Raw genomic sequence first — 22,108 nt, 5'->3', positions numbered from 1 at the left:
TTTGAGCGTGTCTGCCACTTTCTGGTGTTTTGTAACAACAAAATCGTAAAGTCCTACACCCGCAAGATGGTAAGATTTGTTTGTCACTCTAGCGCGGTAGTTTTGTTATTACAAAACTCTTAATTTTCAATTTAAAATACTTATATTTAATTAATAAAGATTGTCGATCTCTTGTCCGACAAATTTACAGCCGCGTTTCGTTAGCTCGACAACGTAAACATGTTAATGACGCGGGACGCGGAAAAGCGTCCAACCTGCACTGTAAATTTTTTCAGAAAGTGGTAGACTCGCTCAAACGAAGCAGTTAAGACCATTGTTAAGACTTTTGTAATCATCTTCCAAAAAGGACGATGTACTGTGGACTATTACGAATTATAATAATTTAAACAATTAAATTCTTCACAACAAATTTCCCTCATTTTCAACGCAAAAGTAAGTTTGAAATTAGAATTCAACGGCTCAAAATACATAACAATATATTCTGAAACTCCATGAAACTTTGATCGGCCACGAACCTTGGAATACAAATACTTCTTTTTATTGAACAAAAAATTAAGTTCAAGAAATTATTCCTTCTGGGTGTAATACTTCTAGTCCTGACGCCAGGGAGGTACAACGGCCTCCTTTATTCAGATGGACTTACCCAAGTTTTTTTTTATGTATTTTGGCCCGTAGAATACGAATTTTTTGGATAACAGTTGATCCGGATGTCGCGTCGATACGTTTATTTTAAACAAAAAACTTGAGGAATTACATAACAGCGATTTCTCGCAAATCAAAACATTTTTTTGTATTTTTTGGGTCATTCTAAGCAAAAATGTTCTTACAATTTTTTTCGAGCTAAACGGGGTTGAACTTTAAAAAAGCGAAAACTTGCAATTTTTGAACCCGAATACCTTTTCTTTAAAAAGAAAATAGCAATTCTGCTTACCGTATTTGAAAGCTCAAGTCAAATTATATCGGTTTTGATTATTTGCATTGCTAAAAATTTATTTTTTTATTGTTAAACAAAGCTATAAACACATAGTGTTTCCCGTGGACAATACATGCGTTTTAAGGCATGCTACGTAGAAATTGCCTTGCTTGGCACTTGTACCTACTTTACCTACTCGTTCGATTTTAAATGGGAGATCATTGAAAACATCACTCAAACACTATGTGTTTATAGCTTTGTTTAACAATAAACAAATAAATTTTTAGCGATGCAAATAATTAAAACCGATATAATAATTTGACTTGAAATTTCAAATGCGATAAGCAGAATTGCTATTTTCTTTTTTAACCAAAAGTTATTCGGGTTCAAAAATTGCAATTTTTCGATTTTTTTAAAGTTTAACCGCGTTTACCTCGAATATATATCCTACGAAAAAACTTGTCAGAACATTTTTTGCTTAGAATGACAAAAAAAATACAAGAAAATGGTTTGTTTTGCGAGAAATCGCTGTTATGTAATTCCTCAAGTTCTTTGTTTATAAGAATCTTATCGACATCCGGATCAACTGTGTCCCAAAAAATTCGTGTTCTACGGGACAAAATACATAAAAAACTTGGGTAAGTCCGTCTGAATAAAGGAGGCCGTTGTACCCTCAATGGCGACAAGACTATTCTAACGTCACTGAGTATATTTTTGTAAATTTATCAAGACAAATATAGCATATTAAGTATGGAGAACGGTAAGGGTTTTATACTGATCTAAGACAATTGTTTGGAGGAGGAGCGGAGCGACGAATCCAATTATTGTCTGAGATCGGTTACCCTTAACGTTCGACATGCTTATAACGTTTTTTGCACGATTGATACCATTATATAAAATTAAACATTTTCGTCATATTGACTAGTTTCATTCATTTTATCAAGATAGATACTTTGGTTGTTAGGTAGTAACTAGGGTGCATAACAACAATGGAGAATTGAGTTTTTATTTAGTTGTCAATAATTTTAAGTACAATTTTGATTATTATAAATTAAAAGATGAGCGAAGGTGAATTTGAAGAAATTGAACGGGCTTGGCAAAAAGGGTGTTCCGCAATTATTCCCGAAAAATCCAAAATCCGTTATCAAAATACCTACCAGAGTTTTAAAAAATGGTGCGAAGGCAAGAATTTAAGAATCGCTTGAGAAAGGCACTTTGCCGAAACAGCTGTAGTAATAACATAGTTGTAATAAATTTTGTGGAAGTATAGAAAAATAAACGTTTTTCAGTGTTTTATTGTGAGAATTTAAGAATCGAAGAGATTTTTTAACTCGACGGTAAGTGAATTACTTACCGTCGAGTTGGAGTACTTACCGTCGAGTTGGATTACTTACCGTCGAGTTGCTAGTAAATGTCACCTACTGACGTAAAATCTGTCACGGTAAACAGTCAAAAATGATCAATCGTGCAAAAATTATAGTAACGCTGTTAAATCAATATTAAAATTACTTTCCTTTTATTTTAATAACAAGTGGAACATTGATGCAAGTAGTTTTTAATGTTCTACAAATTGATCGGCTACCAAAATGCAATAATTACCTTGAGGTTATCGTTAAATAATACACTGGTTTCGGTTAACAACAATATGGAACCTATTTTGCTTGTTGTGTTAAGGACTGAATACATAATAAGCTCTTCGTTCTACAACAACGCGTCCACAATAGAATGATTTTGTATTAGGCATTGTTTGATTACAACATTATGGGAAAACCCATTAAAGCACATTGCTAAAGCTTGTAAACTAAGTATCTAGTAAATTGGTAAATTGGTAATTTTTCATATAGAAGTTCGAAAGTGAGTGACGTATCTCACGACATACTTTTTATATAAATTTATTTTGCTAAACCACGCACTTTTTAGCTAGAAAAAAATAAAAACAAAAATATACATAATACGATTTTGTTTTTATTTTTTGTATTTATTTTAAGATGGCATAATATCAGAGGCGGCAGCACGCCAAATAGAATTCTATTTTAGTGACGTCACGTTGCCTAGCAACCGTCGATTCTCCCATTATGAAATTCTATTTTGTGACGTCAGCAAAATAGAATTCTATTTGGCGTGCTCTGGGCCCAGGTCTAGTTGTGGAGCTTTAATCGGGAGCGATGTACAGGGTGTCCCAGACTAATTTATTTAGGCTATATCTCTTAAACGAATAAAGATTTTCGAATGGGACAAAAACTGGTCCATTCCATTTATAATACACTTTAATATGGCGTAGGAAAATCATCCCCTATTTATTCATCCCTTAGTTACAACCCCTAACTTTAATTTTTTTAATCGCACCCTGTACTGTTTTTACAGTTTTTGATGTGGTCTTCGATCTTCTATTCAACACATTATTTAAAAATTAAATCGGTTCGCAAATAATCAGTAGCAATTGCACAAGTGCTCTAAAATTCTATATTAATTTTAGAGATCGAGTGCAATTTGTTGCGATTATTTCATGAATAAAACTTTTCAACACCAAAATTTTATTGTAATTTATTTATGTAAGTACAAATTAGTACAATTAAACACACAGTTGTTATAAATATTAATTTGACGGTTGAAAGTCATCAGTTTTATAATTTTTAAAATATTAATTGTCATTAATATCACTGAATGTATTTTTCGTAGCAACGAAAAGCATCTGACGTAATATACTTGACGACGGGAAATTATCAAAAATTATCGGGTATAATATCACAAGAGAGTGAGAATAAATTGAAAATAATGCGACAGTTTTTCGAAAATTTGTTGTCTGGCAATAGACACGAGAGCCCGCCGGGCTCGAGTGGCTATTGCCCAATGACAACAAATTTGAGTAAAAATGAAGCATTATTTTCTTATTTATTCTTACTGTTGTGTGATACTCGTAAGACTATTTTTTAATACGTGTATTATGGATATATTCTTAAATGTGACAGTTGTCAAAACTAGGAAACTTCTTCTTCAGGTGCCATCTCCGCTACGGAGGTTGGCAATCATCATAGCTATTTTAATTTTTGAGGCAGTAGCTCTAAATAGTTGTTTCGAGCTGCATCCAAACCACTCTCTCAGGTTCTTCAACCATGAAATTCGTCTTCTTCCGATGCTTCTTCTGCCATCTATCTTTCCCTGCATTATGAGTCGTAGGATGCCATACTTCTCGCCCCGCATCACATGTCCGAGATACTGTAGCTTCTTTTCTTTAATTGTAAGTTCAACTTCCTTTTCTTTACCTATTCTTCTCAGTACTTCATTGTTTGTAACTCTATCTACCCAGGAAACCCTCATAATTTTTCTATAGGTCCACATTTCAAAGGCGTTAAGTCGTCTCATTGTCTCTACATTTAACGTCCATGATTCCACTCCATAGTATAGAACACTGTAGACGTAACATTTTGTTAGGCGTACTTTAAGAGCTAATGTTAAATCTTTGCTACATAGGACCTTTTTCATTTTTATAAAATTAGAACGTGCTTTTTCGATTCTGACTTTTATTTCTGCAGTGTAGTCATTATTTTCTGTTATAAGTGTTCCTAGGTAAGTGTACTTTTTTACTCTTTCGATCTGCTGGCCCTCTACTATCAAGATTTCGTTAGTATTATGGTTGTTTTTACTAATTTTCATAAACTTCGTCTTTTTGATATTGAGAGAGAGTCCGTACTCCCTACTACACTTTACTATTTTACTCATGAGTCTTTGCAGGTCTTGTAAACTATCGGCTATTATTACTGTATCATCTGCATATCTGATGTTGTTAACTAAGACTCCATTTACTCTTATGCCGACTGTTTCATCTTCCAGAGTTTCTCGCATTACCTCTTCAGAATAAGCGTTAAATAATAGAGGTGATAGTATGCAGCCTTGCCTGACTCCTCTCTTTATTTCCATTTCTTCAGATGTTTGTTTTTCAATTCTTACTATTGCTCGCTGATTGTAATAGAGGTGTGTTATTAGTCTTAAATCTCTTTCATCTAGGTTTTTATTTTTTAAGATTTCCATGAGTCGATCATGTTTTACTTTATCAAACGCCTTATTGTAGTCTATAAAACAGACGTAAAGAGGATGGTTAACATCCAAACATCTCTGTGTCAGCACGTTGAAGGAGAATAATGCCTCTCTGGTACCCATACCATTGCGGAACCCATATTGAGTGTCACTAATATCCAGCTCCAGTTTAGAGTGTATTCTGGCGTGGATAATTTTCAATAGAATTTTCAAGGTATGTGACATTAAGCTTATGGTTCGGTAGTCACTGCATTCTTTTGCATTCACCTTCTTTGGCAAACACACAAAGGCTGATGTCAACATTTCTCTGGGGATGATTCCTGTAGTATAGATAGCGTTGAACAGTTCTACTATTATGTCCAGGTTTTTCTCGTTGACCAACTTTATCAGCTCGCTAGGCAATTCATCTGGACCAGCAGATTTATTGGTTTTCATCGAGTTTATTGCCTGACTAACCTCTGATTTGGTTATCTCTGGGCCTACATCTCCCGTTTGGCTATCTACGGATGTACTAGCTTCTCTCTGGTCATGAAATAGTTCCTCGATATACTCTTTCCATCGTCGTAGTTTTCGTTTTGTCTCCATTATAATATTTCCATTTTTGTCGAGCAATATATTTGAGGTTCTTCTATTTCCTATTCCGGCTAGTTCTTTGACTTTTTTATGTAGGTTGAAGTTGTCATATGTGTTTTGCAGTTCTTCTATTTCTTTACATTTTTCAGAGAAGTAGGTTTCTTTAGCCTCCCTAATTTTTCTTCTTATTTGGTTTTGAAGCTGTTTATAGCGGGTCTTATTAATGGTTTTGTTTTTTCTTCTTTCATTCATCAACTCTAGAATTTCCTCCGTCATCAATTCTTCTTTCTTACATTTTGTTGTAGTAAGTACTTTCTTACTTGGTTCTAATATAGAGGTTTTGAAGAATTGCCACTGCTGTTCTACGTTGCAATAATTTCCTGGGTTTCTGTCTAGATTTGTGTTGATTTCGTGTTTCAGATTTTCTTTTGTTTCTTCTGACTTTAGTTTCTGTATGTTAAGTTTATTGTTGTTGCGGCTTTTTTGCGTCTTTTTTAGTTGAAGTTGAAACCTAGCAATAAGAAGACTGTGATCAGAGTATACGTCTGCTCCTGGATATGCCTTTACTGCCTGAATTGAGTTTCGATATCTGTGCTTTATTAGGATGTAGTCAATTTGATTTCTGACAATTTTGTGCTCTTTGTCAGCTGGTGATTTCCATGTATACAGGCGTCGCTTAGGTAATTTAAAAAATGTATTTGCGGCTATAACATTATGCTCCTGGCAAAATTCTATTAGGCGATCTCCTCTGTCGTTTCGTTCGCCAAGCCCATATGATCCTACATTAGGGTAGCATTTTCCTTCGCCAATTTTTGCGTTGAAATCACCCATGATCACTGTTATGTCTCTAGATGCTGTGAGATGTAATGTTTTCTGGAGTTCGCTATAAAAGTTTTCTATTTCTTCTTCATTTTTGTCAGCAGTTGTCAACTAGGAAACTGGTTGCCATTAAACAGAAACAATCTACTTAAAAAAATTCTATCGGTAATTTTCTACAGTAGATAATTTTCAGTATAATTTTAATGTGATTGGACAGAATTAAACACGTGATCAAATATCTTACTATACGGTTGGAAGTTAAAATCATCAAAAAATAATCGATTTAATTTAGATTTATGTAGCTTTCTATGGGTCAGAATCTTCTATGAATGAAATAATCAAGATAATATCAGTTTATTTTTGTTAATTATGTGTCCCAGACTAATTTATCCAGGCTATATTTCTTATACGAATACGGATTTTCTAATGGAACAAAAGCTGATCTGTTCCATTTGTAATACGCTTATGGCTTAAAAAAAAGCATCCCCTAATATTCATCCCTTAGTTACAGCATGCTATTAAAAAAATTAAAGTTAGGAGCTGTAACTTAAAATTAAAAATTAAAAATTAAAGTTAAAGTTAGTTGTACCCATATTCTAGCTTTCCGTGATTTGTTGTTTTTTTTTTGTAGTTCGTATTGTAGTATATTCCGGTATTGTCGACTAGTCGGTTGTTACAGTACCTTCGGGTGGATAAATAAAAAGTCTGTTTACAATGATAATATTCAAGTTACTTTATCTATACGAAAGTCTATTTCCCTTGTCATTAAATCAAATTACTAGAGAAGTTTGAAGTCAAAATTATCTTGGGAAGTTAATTATAGAGATCTGTTATGCAAAATGCAAAATTTGTGGCCACTCGGAATATTTGCTGATCTTCAGAATGATATTGAATATGCCAATAATAAGACTAGGGCTTTTTTTAAGGATGAATAATTGATGCAGAGTTACACGACGAGTTCAAACATCGACTTTAGGTTCTACTTCCAGTCACGTTTGATGAAATCCTAGTACTAACGAAGTTCCCTTGCTTGTTTAAAAGACAGTCAATAGCGACTTCTAATTTTACTAGCAGTTGTGACGAGGTGTTAATACATGTATACGAGGTCAATACGAGGTATATCAGCTACAGTTATGCAGAATTATCAATTTTCAGAACATCCAATTATCTTAAGAGAAAAACCTAATGTGCAAGTCTACGTTACACGTCCTGTATATTGAAGGTAATAGTAGGGGAGGAAAGTATGCTAAATGTGCTCTCACTCGAGCACTTTGGGGATTGGGTTGTAAAAAGTAGGTTCCAAAACCAAAAAAAGTTAAGTAAAGTTTTTAATTTTAGTTGGGACTTTCCATTTTTAATTTAGTTTTCCATTTCCAACAATCGTTTTTACGTAAAGTTACTTATTTTTACGTAAGGAATCTGAATCTGCAATAAAAAATGGGGCTCCTATTTAAAATTTTGAAGTAACCCCCACCCCACCTCCGTGGTGGGTCGTGTTTGGTGCCATTGGATAGATTTTTTAAACATATTGAATAAGTGTATTTTTCAGTTTTTCGATCTGATGTTCATTTCGCGAAATATCGTGGGATTCGTATTTAAAATTTTAAATTTACCCCCCACCCCTCTCCGTGGGGAGTCGTGTTTAGTATCATTCGATAGATTTTTGACAAATATTGAGCACGTATTTTTTTTTAGATCTATCGTTCATTTCGTGAAATATTCGCTTTTTTCTTGTGAAACTTTGTGACTCAGCCATTTCCTTACGCCCCGCCCAAATCGTCAGAGTTTTGAAATATACACTGTTTTGCATATTATACTTACCTTATCTTAATTTAACGATTTCGAGTTTTTCTAAGGATAGATTTTTTTTCGGCCCCCCTTAACGAACACCTCTGTATTTAGAGCCAATATATGGTCGAGGTAATTCTACAGGGTAACAGGTTTCTCCCCATATGATAATCTGACGCGCTTGAGTTACTGCAAAAATCCCCACTTGGGCTCCCCTACCATAAGAAAATTGATATTGATTTAAAGTCAGTAACTTATTGTTTCGACCCAAGTAGATATCACTTTTCTTATATATATTTTTTTTTAGATTTTCTTCTATATTTTATCTGAAAAATCACTCGTTACTACATAAATCCTCTACAAATGGAACGCCGGTTTTCTCGGTAAGCAACTTTTAAGCCACGCGCTTGTTAAAAGATTAGTCAGCGTAATTTATTTCGTTTTTCTTAGAATTTACTTTTCCGCGACGTATCAAAATTACTTATGAAAGTCCGTTTAATTTGTTAACAGAGCGGAAGAGTCTTGAAAAGCATGAAATATTTATGAACTTTAAGAAACAGCTGATTTAGCCATAGGAATTCAAAACGTGAACGCATATATATTATACAGGGTGCGGCAGATAAACGGTTAATTAGAACTATCTCGAGAATTAGAGGTAACTGAATCGTGAAAATTGGAATAAGGGGGTTTTGAATAGTGAACTGTTTAATGAAAATATTCTCATGTATTTGCTACTTCTGATTTTACCGGAAGTAACTTCTTTTTTTAATGAGACACCTTGTATATTTTATAATTTTATTTTCGAAATATCCACGATATTATGAACATTTTTTGTGAGTCTAGTTCAAGTAGTTGGCCAAAGGAAACAGTCCACCTCGATATTTGGCTATATTTATTAGATTTTAAGGAAATGACGAAACAGGAGTGGGATTACGAACACTCGATATTAATCGTATCCGCCATGTCTTACCGTAAGGCGCTATAGTAAAACATGGCGGATACGATTCGTATCGAGTGTTCGTAATCCCACTGCTGGTCGATTTTTGTTCTAAGGGGGACACATGTTTACGGTACATACATCTGTCATTTGTCAACGCCCTCCCTTCCACTTCCCAACTCTTATTTTTAAATAGGGAATATACGATGTGCGTCACTTCATTAGAAAGGCATTCAGATGGAGTCTTCTTCTTTAAGTGCCATCTCCCCGGCGGAGGTCAGCAATCATCATAGCTATTCGTATTTTAGAGACGGCTGCTCTAAAAACTTCATTTGATGTACATCCGTACCACTCTCTCAGGTTGTGCAGCCACGATATTCTGCGTCTCCCTATGTTTCTCTTTCCTTGAATCTTTCTCTGCATAATCAATTGAAGCAAGCTCTATCTCTCTTTACGTGTATTATGTCCGAGATATTCCAATTTTCTTGTTTTGATGGTATTTAGGATTTCCATTTCTTTATTCATCTTTCTCAGAACCTCTTTGTTTGTGACGTGTTCTGTCCATGATAGTTTTAGAATTCTTCTATACACCCACAGCTCGAATGATTCTAGTTTTTTCATTAATGCAGCATTTTCATAGATGGAGTATTCAGACATAAAGACCAAGATTCAGTCCAAGATTTTTTCGATTTTTGCACCGTCTTTGCAAAAAGACTCTTATTTCATTTGAAGTACAACACCTCTTAAAAATGAAACGTAACGCCTATGGTTTGCTAATATGATATTCTTTCTGAAACAATAAAAGTAAATATGATGTGACAGGAAATATTACATGTTAGCAAATCATAGACGTTACGTTACTTTTTTAATAGGTGTTGTACTTCAAATGAATTGACAGTTTTTTTTGGAAAGACGGTGCAAATATTGGAAAAAAAAAGAATGTGTGTGTACTTTGTACGCACGTAAGAAGTTATACTTCTATTATATGATTTTAACGAAATCAATATACAGTTTATTTGTATTTCATTTAAATATTAAACTAATTTTAATACTTACCACTTTCAAAAAAAATGTTTATTAAAACAACACCAAAAATAAAATAAAAAAGTATGAATTGTTCGGATTTGAACGCGGGACCTTTCGGTCTCTAGTCGAATGCTCTACCAATGACTAATCAGGGCTGTATTTACATCGCTTCTCGGACATAATTACAATCACACACCGAGAGAAAAAAATTCTTGACATAAAGAAACTTTATTAATATTTAAGAAAGATCGACTTGGCATATTGCCTAAGAAATATATCTTTGTATATAAGATAAAATTTTTTAAAATATTTCAAATAAATTCTACTATAGCCAAAGAAATATACCTTAAACATGATTGAACTATCACTTTCTGGCAAACTTCAAACCCATTTATCAGAAAGAAATTACACTTGATGTTAATTAATTTTATTAGTCATAAAAATATATTTTCTACACATTAGAAAACTATTCTTTCTGAGCAATAATATTTCTTAGTAAGGAATATTATTATTTTACTATTAATAATTAATTTATTTAATGTTAAGAAATATATTTCGCAGAGATATAAATAGTGAAAATAAAATAAAGTGATATTACATACGGCGAAATAAATCATTGTGTTAAGGTAAAATTATTATTTATTAATAAAACAAGATATAAAACGTTATTATTACACATAAATATTTTCTCCACTCTTAAACCACTGGCTTCTACACAACAATAAAAGGATGGAGAGGCAAATTCAACTTCCTTAAATTTTCCTTCTTTTGTTAATAGCACTTTGCATATCAGCAATTCACTAAAACAAAATCGTTATGTAGAAAGAGTAAACTTACTTTAATAAAAAATTTTTATAAAGATATAGATATTTATTTTGATAAATTTAGGAAATACAAAAAAAACAAATACACGGCCCAACATAAGAACTATTATTACTAATAATAATCAATCATATTTAGTTCAAACATGGCATTATTTAACCTACACATCTTTGTTTATTTTTTTCTTTTTGTTAATGAAATATTAATTATTTATCTGTATAATATTAAATCACACAATAAACATTGTTTAGCTAAAATAAGAGGGAAAATACAACCAATGTAAAACATTGAAGCAGACATAATATGTAATTTTCTTAATTTTTATAATCTAAAAGAGACAGCATACCTAATCATTAAGAAATATTATTACGGGAAAGTGTTATTAGTTTACATCTAAGTCATTTAATACATATTAACTAATTCACGGTTTTCGGCAATAACATTTCTTAAACATAAACATACATTTCTCTTAGACTAACTGATTTCTTTATCTCAAATAAATTAACAGAAAAAATCCTCAGCGTCGCACCCGCCATGTTTGATATAGCGTTGTATTGTATATTTTTATAGAAGACGATACATTCAAGAAACCTATTATAGTTGATACATAAGTATACACATTTTTAAAAAGGTACTTACATGTACGAAGTTCTACCATTTCTGGAAAGCCCCGTAGTTGGTTAATAACTCCTTTCTTAATATTGTTGTGAAGCTATATATTATATCATTCTGTCCCAGCTTTAAATTGTGGTATATTTCCCAGTTAGAATAATAAGCTCCTTTATTTCAGAGTCGTTCATCATTATACCTAAAAAGCGTATAAAGATACTATTATGTTTCTTTTTTAACCATTCGGATACGCACCAATATTATTATTACATCTTAAATTACTCAATTTACTTTTATTTAATACCTATATATGTACGTACCTTCAAAATATCCGTTAATTTTTAAAGTACACCAATAAATCCAACATCTATCTATATGAACATGAACACATCACGCCATCTTGACAAAAACTGACCACAAACACTGACCTGACGGACTGACGACTAAATCATAAATAGTTAATCTGCGCAATTCTTTTGTGGAAGAAAATCTCTTTGCAAGTAACATTTCGGCATTAATGACAAAGTTTTTATTTTATAACCACAGTTGCTACAGAGGGTATTTCTGAAGAATTATTTCTTGTGGTTTAAAATATTTATTTGATTGCAAAAAAATTTCTTGCTCACAAATATAAATATGGATTAACTTAACATTATATTTCTTATACTGCAAAATATTTGTAGTTTTCAATTTAAGAAATAAAAACTTTAGGATAACAAAATTAAATGTAACCATTAATGCATTTCTTAGTATTGAAGAAATTATCTGTAAGAAATTATTGAGTTGTGTTTAAAATACTCGTTTCTTTATATGTGAACCGGTATGTTTAAGTTAATAGGATATGTTAACTTTTAAGAAATATTGCTCAAAGAAATCGGTGTTTTAGGAGAAAAGAAATTGTTCTCTCGGTGCAGTGACAAATAGATCAAGTGAAGTATAAAATAAAAATGTTTTAATAATATTTATTATCTCACTCCCGAGGAAGACAAATCCAAAGACACAAAAATTTTATTAAATATATTTACTAAAAACACTAATATATTCGTTTTGCACCTTATTTGCGCTGATACATATCTACATAAATTGAAAGATTTAGCAACTAAGTCCGTACTGTCTCTGTGCGCATGCGCGCAGAACAATAAAAGATCACTCTTAATCGCGCCTACAGAAGTATAACTTAAAAAAATCGTGAATGATCGTTAAGTCTGAATACTCCATCTCAATGCCTTTCTAATGATGTACCGCACATGGTATATTCCCTATGTAAAAATAAGGGTGGGGTTGGGGAAGTGCAAGTGAAGGGGTTGACAAATGACAGATATAATATTATATATCGTAAAAATGTGTCCCCCTTAGAATAAAAATTGACCTGTTTCGTCATTTCTATCTAATAACTACTGCCATATATCGAGGAGGGCTGTTTTCCTTGCCCCCCCGTATAATTCCTATTTAAAAATTTAATTTTCCTATTTAAAAATAAGGGTTTGACCCACCCCGTATAATAATTTTAAACTTTACTGTATAGCAATTATATTACACTCTATAAATATTTACTGTATAAATTTACATAAAAATATATGATTATTATAGATCTTCTAATCATTCATGACTTGAAAAATAACTGAATAGGGAAAGCCACTTTACATTGGAAATTTTATCACGAAGCCGTCAAAAATATTTTGAAAGAATTTGTAACAATCTTCCTCCAGCAACATCGTTTATATTCCTCGAAAGTCTCTTCATAAATTTTTCGCCACTTTGCCGAGAATAATTTCACACACGCGATAGCTTGCTTTTACATTTTTAACATGGAGCGTATATCCTTCTGATGTTTAAACAGAGTGGTTAGATAAAATAACGCAGGGTGTATATTCTTTTAAAAACTAGCTAAATTTTTGCAAAATAATTCACCTTTTTTTTAGTAAAAGGTGGAAATTTTTAATATTTATGCGGACAAAACATTTTACTTACTTAACGGACCTACGCTGTCCGCAGGATTCATCGTTTAAAGTGTGCAGTCATTTATATTTTGAATATTGTTTTAAACTATTAAAGAATTAATTCATCAACATTATCTTTGCCTTTATGAGGGGTTCGCCTATAAATTTACCCCTTTCCATAAGTTTCTATCGTCAAGGTTGTTCTCAAAAACACAAGCCCAAACTCCAAACGCATTAGTGAGTGCCATCGGTACATAATTCGCAAATATTTTACGGGGATCCCTACTTTTTCTGTCTTTACACGACAAATTACGTGTAGTAAAATTCACACTGGTATGGATATGTAAACATTACTAGAATGTCATTCTACTTGAAAATGTCATCATTAATTTAAAGAGATGGCTTTTGAATGTTCTTGGATAACTGTTATTTTTATAATTGCAAATTATTAATTCAGTTAATAAATGTGATAATTTTTTCACTAACTACGTATTCAGTGATTGTAATAATTTATATGTACAACAAAAACTAATACTCAATCGGGGAAAGAGGAAAAGTGTTAAAGTGATTGTTTAATAATATATTGTTACTATGGATCGCTTACAATTTTGAACATCTTTAACAACAAAATACTTGGATCACAGAATATATTATCCTGATGTATTCTCTGCTTGGATCTTCCACAAATAATACACAATAAATAACTTTTTAGGTATTAAGTTCAGGTCTTAAATCAATTATTTATCAAATATACTATATATCAATATTATTTAATCAACAACTCAAAATATTCCCGATGCCGTGTTAAATATTTAAAATTGTCACTGATTGTCACTGTCTGACTGACAGTATGCTGACAATATTCTATTCGACTGAGTACGTTGTATGACAAAGATAGATTTGGAAATATTACCACGGACATTGTGTTCATTTTTTTCGAATCCTGAAAAAACCAATAAATATTTTTGAAAAATTTAAACGCAGAATGAAAGAATATATTATTACCGAGGGCCAAAAATTCCCTTAAAATAATTTTTTTTCCCATAATCATCACTACGATGATGATTATTACAATTACAATCTGGTCATACTTGACCAATGAGCAATTTTAATCTAACCTAAATTATTACTGTTCCTTAAAATTAAGAGCTTGCCCCATAGCGTCTCTTATCTAACCTAACAAGATAGTGCACTATTCTAGCATACACACTAACGCGCACAAGTACTATGCTCTGCTTTTCACTATCACCTCTTCAGTCTCGTTCAGTTTTGTCCTCTTCAGTCTTCTAACTTGCCCAGTAGTATCGAGGAGCTGGATTGCCTCAATATTCTCGTGCATGTGAAGTCGTTGCTCGTGACTTCCTGCCATCTTCTTGATAATTATATCCACAGTTTCCATTCCTAGGTCCTTATGGAGATCACTGTTTGTAACATACCAAGGAACATCTACAATATTTCTTAGTATTTTGTTCTGGAATCTTTGTATTACTGTTATATTACTTGGTCTAGTACACCCCCATAGTGGGCATCCATAAGTCCATACAGGTCTCAATATTTGTTTGTAAATTAGTAACTTATTATGCATCGACAGTGTGGAGTTTCTTCCAATTAGCCAATACATTTTTTTATATCTTATATTTAGTTCTTCCCTTTTTTTCTTAACGTGCACCTTCCAGCGTAGTTTTGCATCTAATGTTATACCCAAATACTTAGCAATATCTGCATATGGTACTTGGATATTGTTGATTATAACTGGTATATATTGTATTTTTTTGTTGGTGAAATTAACATGGACAGATTTAGCTTCATTTAGCCTGATTCTCCATTTTTGTGTCCACTTATAGATTTGGTTAACTGCTATTTGGACCTTGTTGGTCGCCTCTTCACTTGTCGTCCCTACTGCTTGAATAGCTGTATCATCAGCAAAGGTGGCAACTGTGTTGTTTTCCAGTACAGGTATATCACACGTGTATAGTAGGTATAGGACCGGACCCAACACACTGCCTTGTGGAACACCTGCTCTAATTTCTTTTAAGTCTGAAAAACAGTCTTCTTGCTTAATTCTAAAATATCGTTCTTTTATGTATGACTGTAAAAGTTTTGAGTACTGTATAGGTAAAAAACATTTTAGTTTGTATGTTAAACCTTCATGCCAGACTTTATCAAAAGCCTGTGCAGCATCACATTAGAATAAATAAAAAGTTTATTTTGAATGAGATATTTTAAATTAAATATCACACTAAATTTTCTCTTAGTTTTCACCCCTGTAACTTATTAAAATAAACATTATAGAAGTTGTAAGGGACTTTCGGCCCTCGCCAATAATCTAATCTTTTATTCTGCGTTTAAATTTTTCAAAAATATATATTAGTTTTCTCAGGATTCGAAAAAAATGAATCTCCATTTGAATAGCATTGAAGCCGAAAATACGTACCCATCCTCTTAACAAGAAAATGTCGAATTTTGTATATTGGTCAAACTCAACGGTGGTTGAAGCAAGTTGCCAGTCATCACGAGAGTGATTGCAGTATAAGAAAAAACTTTGATACTCTAGTAAGCAACCAGTTAAAAGCAGGACATATATTTGATTTTAATAATGTAAAAATGTTAAAACAAGTTAACGCTTACAAAACCAGCTTCTCCTTGAACTGGTACAAATTAATAAAACTCCTGAGGCTATCAATTATAAGACCGACATTTACCGTTTGAGTAGTATCTATTGCAACATTTAAGTAATGTATGGCATGACAGAACATTGCCTTAAATGAAACAAACACGTTACTCACATGAAGAGTACAGGAGAAAAACAAGGAATGTCACGTTTTCATGAATTTTGGCGTTTCTCACCGTGTGGTAGCAAAAACTGAGTACTATCGACTAGACCAGTGATTTCCAAAGTGGTCCAGGTGGACCCCCAGGGGTCCACGAGGGATTCAACGAGGGTCTGCGTTGGCGTGAAATAAAAATGGGGGTTCACAAGTTGTAAGTGGGGGTCCACGAAAATTTTATAGTGATTTGGTATTTATTTAAACAAATTTTCATTTTTTCCGTAATATATCCATGGAAATCAATGATAAAATAATGTTTTATTAGTAGGGATACAAAAATGTCATTATAACGCATTATAATAAGTTATTTTGATTAAAAATTTTATTTTTGTGTAGAAAACGTTAAAATGCCTTTTTTTTATATTTTGCTCCATTCCCAAAAAACATGTCAGATTTGACTGAAAATTTTGCACACAGATAGACAAAGCACAGGACTTTAAGTGGTTAAAATTTTTTTTTATAGTTTTACAATATAAAAAAACGCGTGGAATAATATCAAAGTCAAAAATATAGGCGTCCACTTTAAGTTCAATTAACTCGGAGAATACCGACCGTACGAAAAAAATGGTTAAAAAATGTAAGAATTATCTTAAACACGATTTATTTGGAACAATTTCAGTTGTCGAACAATTGAAATTTTTGTCGAAAAGTTGAAAATGGCGGAGATATTGAACAAAAACCACTGCTATCAAACCAATCAGGTCTTATGCTCGCGCCTTTACCGCATACGTACTACCTGAAATATTGATTTTAGCAAAAAAATGAAAGAAATTAATATTGTATAAAATTTAATTCTGTTCATTTTTGTATAGGTACATTTTTTTATAGAACTAATAATAAACGAGATAATTCAATAATTATGCTCTAATTGCCATTATTACCCCCCATAACTCGGAAAATATCGACGGCACAAAAAATTTATAATAAAAGAAATTACTAATAGGAAATCATATTTTCAACAATTTCAGTCGGTTTCAGGCGGCTAACGCAACGGCAGAATTCATTCGCAATTTTAAATTTACACCACTATTGACCCCCTAAAGCTTAGAAAAATAGAATCTTGCTTGGGTAGCTCTACATGCAAGATCAAATGCTAACCCGACTGGACTATATAATTTTGACTCTGATATTAGTGCATGCAACTTTTCTTGTATTGTAAAACTATACAAATTCTTTTAACAACCTAAAGTCCTGTGTTTTGACTATCTCTGGGAAAATTTTCAGCCAAATAGAAGAACATATATTTTGGGAATGGAGGTAAATGTAAAAAACAGTATTCTACAGGTTTTCTACCCTAAAATTTGATCAAAAACATGTAAATAAAGAAACTTGTTATAATGCCTAATAATCACATTTTTGAGTCTCTTCTATTAAAACATTATTTTTCCATTGATACTTTACGATAAAAAATGCAAAGTTTAAATAAATTCTAAATCACTGTAAAATCGATTGGAATGATATTTTGAGAAAAAAAAAAAGAAGAAAAAGACGGTTCGACCTTCATTAATGTCTTTTTTCTTCACTTAAGTTCCCCCCACCCCCAGGCAATTTTCTAGACCCGCCACTGACGGCACAGCTACGAAATACCACTTCTGCTGGGGGTCCACCGAAACCAGTAAATTTTTTAAAGTGGTCTACGAGAAAAAGTAGTTTGGGAACCTCTGGACTAGACTATCTATTCAGGACAATAAACAGAAAGATCGGTCTACATATATAAATTTTTTAAGAATTTGTATCCAGGCGAAGGACCAGGATTGTCCGCACGCCACTGGACAAAAATAAGGAATGTTATCAATTTTTTGGTGAATTATTAAATTAATAACTTAATATACATTAATATTATATTAAGATTATAGACCAATAATTGCTAGAATTCTGCTAAGAATCTCCTAAGTAGTTTTTAGATATCATAAGAATTAAACCTTTATTGGTGTTTATCTCAATATGTATAAAATGTGACATTCCTTGTTTTTCCCCTGTACTCTTCACATGATCTTCTGGTTACTCTACTTACATTATTTTTCCATTTCTAAATATCAGTCTTTCACTCGATACGTATCATCAATTACATTTTACATATCAATTTAACATGATCCCGATCTCTTCTCATTTCTCTAACATTAACTGCACCTTTCTAGTGTATAATTTTGGTAATACTATCTTCTTCTTATTTCAATCTACTCACTGAAAATTATTCACTAACATACTTCATTCTATTGAACTAAATTTTATTGCAGTCACCATAATATAACTATAGTCTAGTAAAATAAAATTTCACTACATGTAAAACAAAATGTAAATTCGTACAGGTTGAAACAAATTTTATATCAAAGTTTAGGTGGGTACAAAAGATATTTTCAAGAAAGTATCCAAATCACACAAGGGGATCATTCTTTAAATAATTAAAAAGGGGTCATTTTTGCAAAAAAATTACTTTTTTAACTGCTGAGGTCATTCAATTACTAATGAAGGTCTATAGGATTATTTTCTGCAAAGTTGAAGGGCTAATCTTTCACATATAACTTACTAAATTAAATTTGACACCCTATTTATTTAAATAATTATACACGAAACTTTAAAAACAAATTTGCAAAAAATTATTTTTAGCGTTTTAAATAAGCACTATAAAATATCTTATTTTACAGGAGAAGTTGCACTATGTTATCAGTATTAAACAAAAAAAAATTAGTCCAAAAATATTTAATGTTTTTTGAGATATTGATTTGTTTTTTAAATGTTACTCTATTTTCAATTGCAAAAACACGGTTGTTGCCAAAGAAATATTCACCTGTATTAAATCTTATTAGTTTTATTTTTATGTATATTTTCGATAAATGTATTGATAAATTCAAATTTCAATTAAACTTCCCCCTAAAATGACATTTGAAAATTATTCAAATTTGTTTATAATTTGTTTTTTTATAACGTCGCGGGGATTAAATATTTTGAAATGCCGTTTCCATAATTGGATTTCTGGGAATTTTTCACTAATTAACAAAATTTTTTGTCTTTTTTTCCTCTTCTTTTTTTTTCTTGGAATTGTATTACTACGGGCCCTTTTAGGGTTAAGTTTAATTAAGAATGTCGAATCTCTAAGTTCTAGATTCTAGACATAAAAATATTAAGATCGGTCTAAAATCACTTAAATAAAATGTGGCTGGTTACTGAGTTACAGGGTGTTTAATTTAAAAATTAAAAATTATTTTTACCAAGTACTTTCAAACTATTTGACGCATCCTTATCATACTTGTCAGAAAGTGTGGGTACTATACACTCTACTAAATTGTGACAAATAAAAGTTTCTAGCTACTACCAGAGGCGTACGACAGGGGATAGTTAATGGTTGACCCTTTCCAAATTCTACGCCACTGAGGGAATTACTATTTTGGCGAAATTTTTCGATTCTCCAATACTTTATATGTAAATAATATACTCTTTACTGGTAACGATTAAGTCATTAGTTTTCGAGATATTGCACGTTAAAAATGAAACGGCATAGTTATTTTGATTCATTCATTCATTCATTTTAAACTTCCAATATCTCTCAAACTGATGACTTTATCGATACCAATAAAGTTATTTACATACAAAGTATTGGAGAATCGAAAAATTTCGTTAAAATAGTAATTCACTCAGTGGCGTAGAATTTGGGAAGGGTCAATCATTCACTATCCCCTGTCGTACGCCTCTGGCACTAGCTAGAAACGTTTATTAATCACAATTTAGTAGGGTGTATAATAGCCACACTTTCTGCCAAGTATGATAAGGATACGTTAAATAGTTTTAAAGTACTTGGTAACAATAATTTTTAAATTTTTAAATAAAACTAACTCAGTAAGTAGCCACATTTTATTTAAGAGATTTTAGTTAAATCTTAATATTTTTAGGTCTACAATCTAGATCTCATAGACTCGACATTCTTAATAAAATTTAACCCTAAAAGGGCCCGTAGTAATAAAACTCCAAGAAGAAAAAGAAGAAGAAAAAACGACAAAAAAATTGTGTTAATTAGTAAAAAATTCCCAGGAACCCAATTATCAAAACGGCATTTTAAAATACTTATCCCCGCGACGTTATTAAAAAAAAACAAATTATAAACAAATTTGTATGATTTTCAAATGCCATTTTAGGGGGGAGTTTAATTGAAATTTGAATGTATCCATACAATTATCGACAATATACATAAAAATAAAAATAATGAGATCTTAAGCAGGTGAATATTTCTTTGGCAACAACCGCGTTTTTGCAATTGAAAATATAGTAACATTTTATAAACAACTTCAATATCTCAAAAAATATTAAATATTTTTTGACCATTTTTTTTTGCTTAATACTGGTAACATAGTGCAACTTAGTCTGTAAAATAAGATATTTTATAGTGCTTATTTAAAACGCTAAAAATAATTATTTGCGAATTTGTTTTTTAAGTTTTATATACAATTATTTAAATAAATAGGGGGTCAAATTTAATTTAGTAAGTCTTATGTGAAAGATTTACCCTTCAGCTTTGTAGAAAAAAATCCCATAGACCTTCATTGATAAGTGAATTACCTCAGCACTTAAAAAAGAATTTTTTTTTGCAAAAATGACCCCTTTTTAATTATTTAAACAATGATCCCCTTGTATGATTTGGATACTTTCTTGAAAATATCTTTTGTACCCACCTAAACTTTGATATAAAATTTGTTTTAACCTGTACGAATTTACATTTTGACTTTTTTTTATTTTATTAAGCTACTATTATAGAGTAAGTATATATCGTAATTTATGAAATAATCAGCCTTTGTAAGCATCTAATCTTTCAAATAAAGGGTACCTTCGTTAAGATAAGCAAACTGCCCTACCTCACAGAATTCAGGTTTTTTTCCCAAGAATTATATATTGTAAAACTCCCTCGTCTTCCTTAGTCTCAGCATCCGTGATGGCTTGCAAATTTTAGAAGCCTCGGAGGTGTTATCAGAGAAGGTTCCCATTGTTTTTAATCTGGTAGGATGTAGAGTAATATCTTTTGATGTTGTTTTATGTGCTATTAGATTGAAGACTTAGATTTTGCTGGCCGTTGCGGCTAGGGCATCCCTGCCATTTCGTTCGTTGCAATCCATGACTGCACGCCGAGGTTTGTCCTAGTTGGGTCGGCGAGAGCAGCATATGTGCCTCCTGATGAGAGACTAATAAGTTTCGAAACCGGTAGAGGTGCTTGCTGCACTCTCTGATTGGACTAGAATAATTATGCGGCTGTAGTTTCGTGTTGCAACGAAATTGAAAATGGTTATTCATTTTTTATCAAGTTTTTTCCATTTGTTTACGTTATAGTCTAATTTAAATAATAAGACTCTCTTCCACCCAAAAACCCCAGAAACGTCATTTTTTCTTCCGTTTTTATTATTTTCTTTTTCAGTGGGTTGTAATCAATTTGAAAATTTTAAAAAAATCAGACGCATAGTTTTAAGGCTTCTTTAAAACTATTTTTATAGACCTGTAGATTGAGTGTGCATAACCTAAAAATGCTTTATTTTTTTCGTAGAAAGGGTAAACTCTTTTTGGACATTTGTCATTTTCAAGGTGTGTCACGCAAGGTGTGTCAAAATAGATCAAATCAAGGAGTTTTTATAGATTATAATATATAATTTGAAGTAACTGAGCCCTTTACATCCCCAAAACCATATTTTTTTCAGGGGTTTTAAGAGTTTTTGTCAGTTTTTGTGGGGTTAATAAGATTTGTTGAGATCATTAAAACCTGATTCAATGCATCTCATATTCAAAAAATATATGAAAAATACTATTTTCAAAATGTTTTCAAAACTTATTTAAATATGTA

At 31.8% G+C, this 22,108-nt stretch overlaps 1 protein-coding gene across 7 annotated transcripts in view; it reads right to left on the bottom strand.

Annotated features, from left to right (window-relative positions):
- Window positions 1-22,108, bottom strand: part of LOC114324758 (uncharacterized) — a 1,163,158-nt gene that overhangs the window by 479,370 nt on the left and 661,680 nt on the right. The gene's annotated exons all lie outside the window — the stretch shown is intronic.

The sequence above is a fragment of the Diabrotica virgifera genome, chromosome 3 (genome assembly GCF_917563875.1).
Source record: "Diabrotica virgifera virgifera chromosome 3, PGI_DIABVI_V3a".
In the NCBI taxonomy this organism is placed as follows: domain Eukaryota; kingdom Metazoa; phylum Arthropoda; class Insecta; order Coleoptera; family Chrysomelidae; genus Diabrotica; species Diabrotica virgifera.
This window is presented reverse-complemented; position numbering and strand designations above follow the sequence as displayed.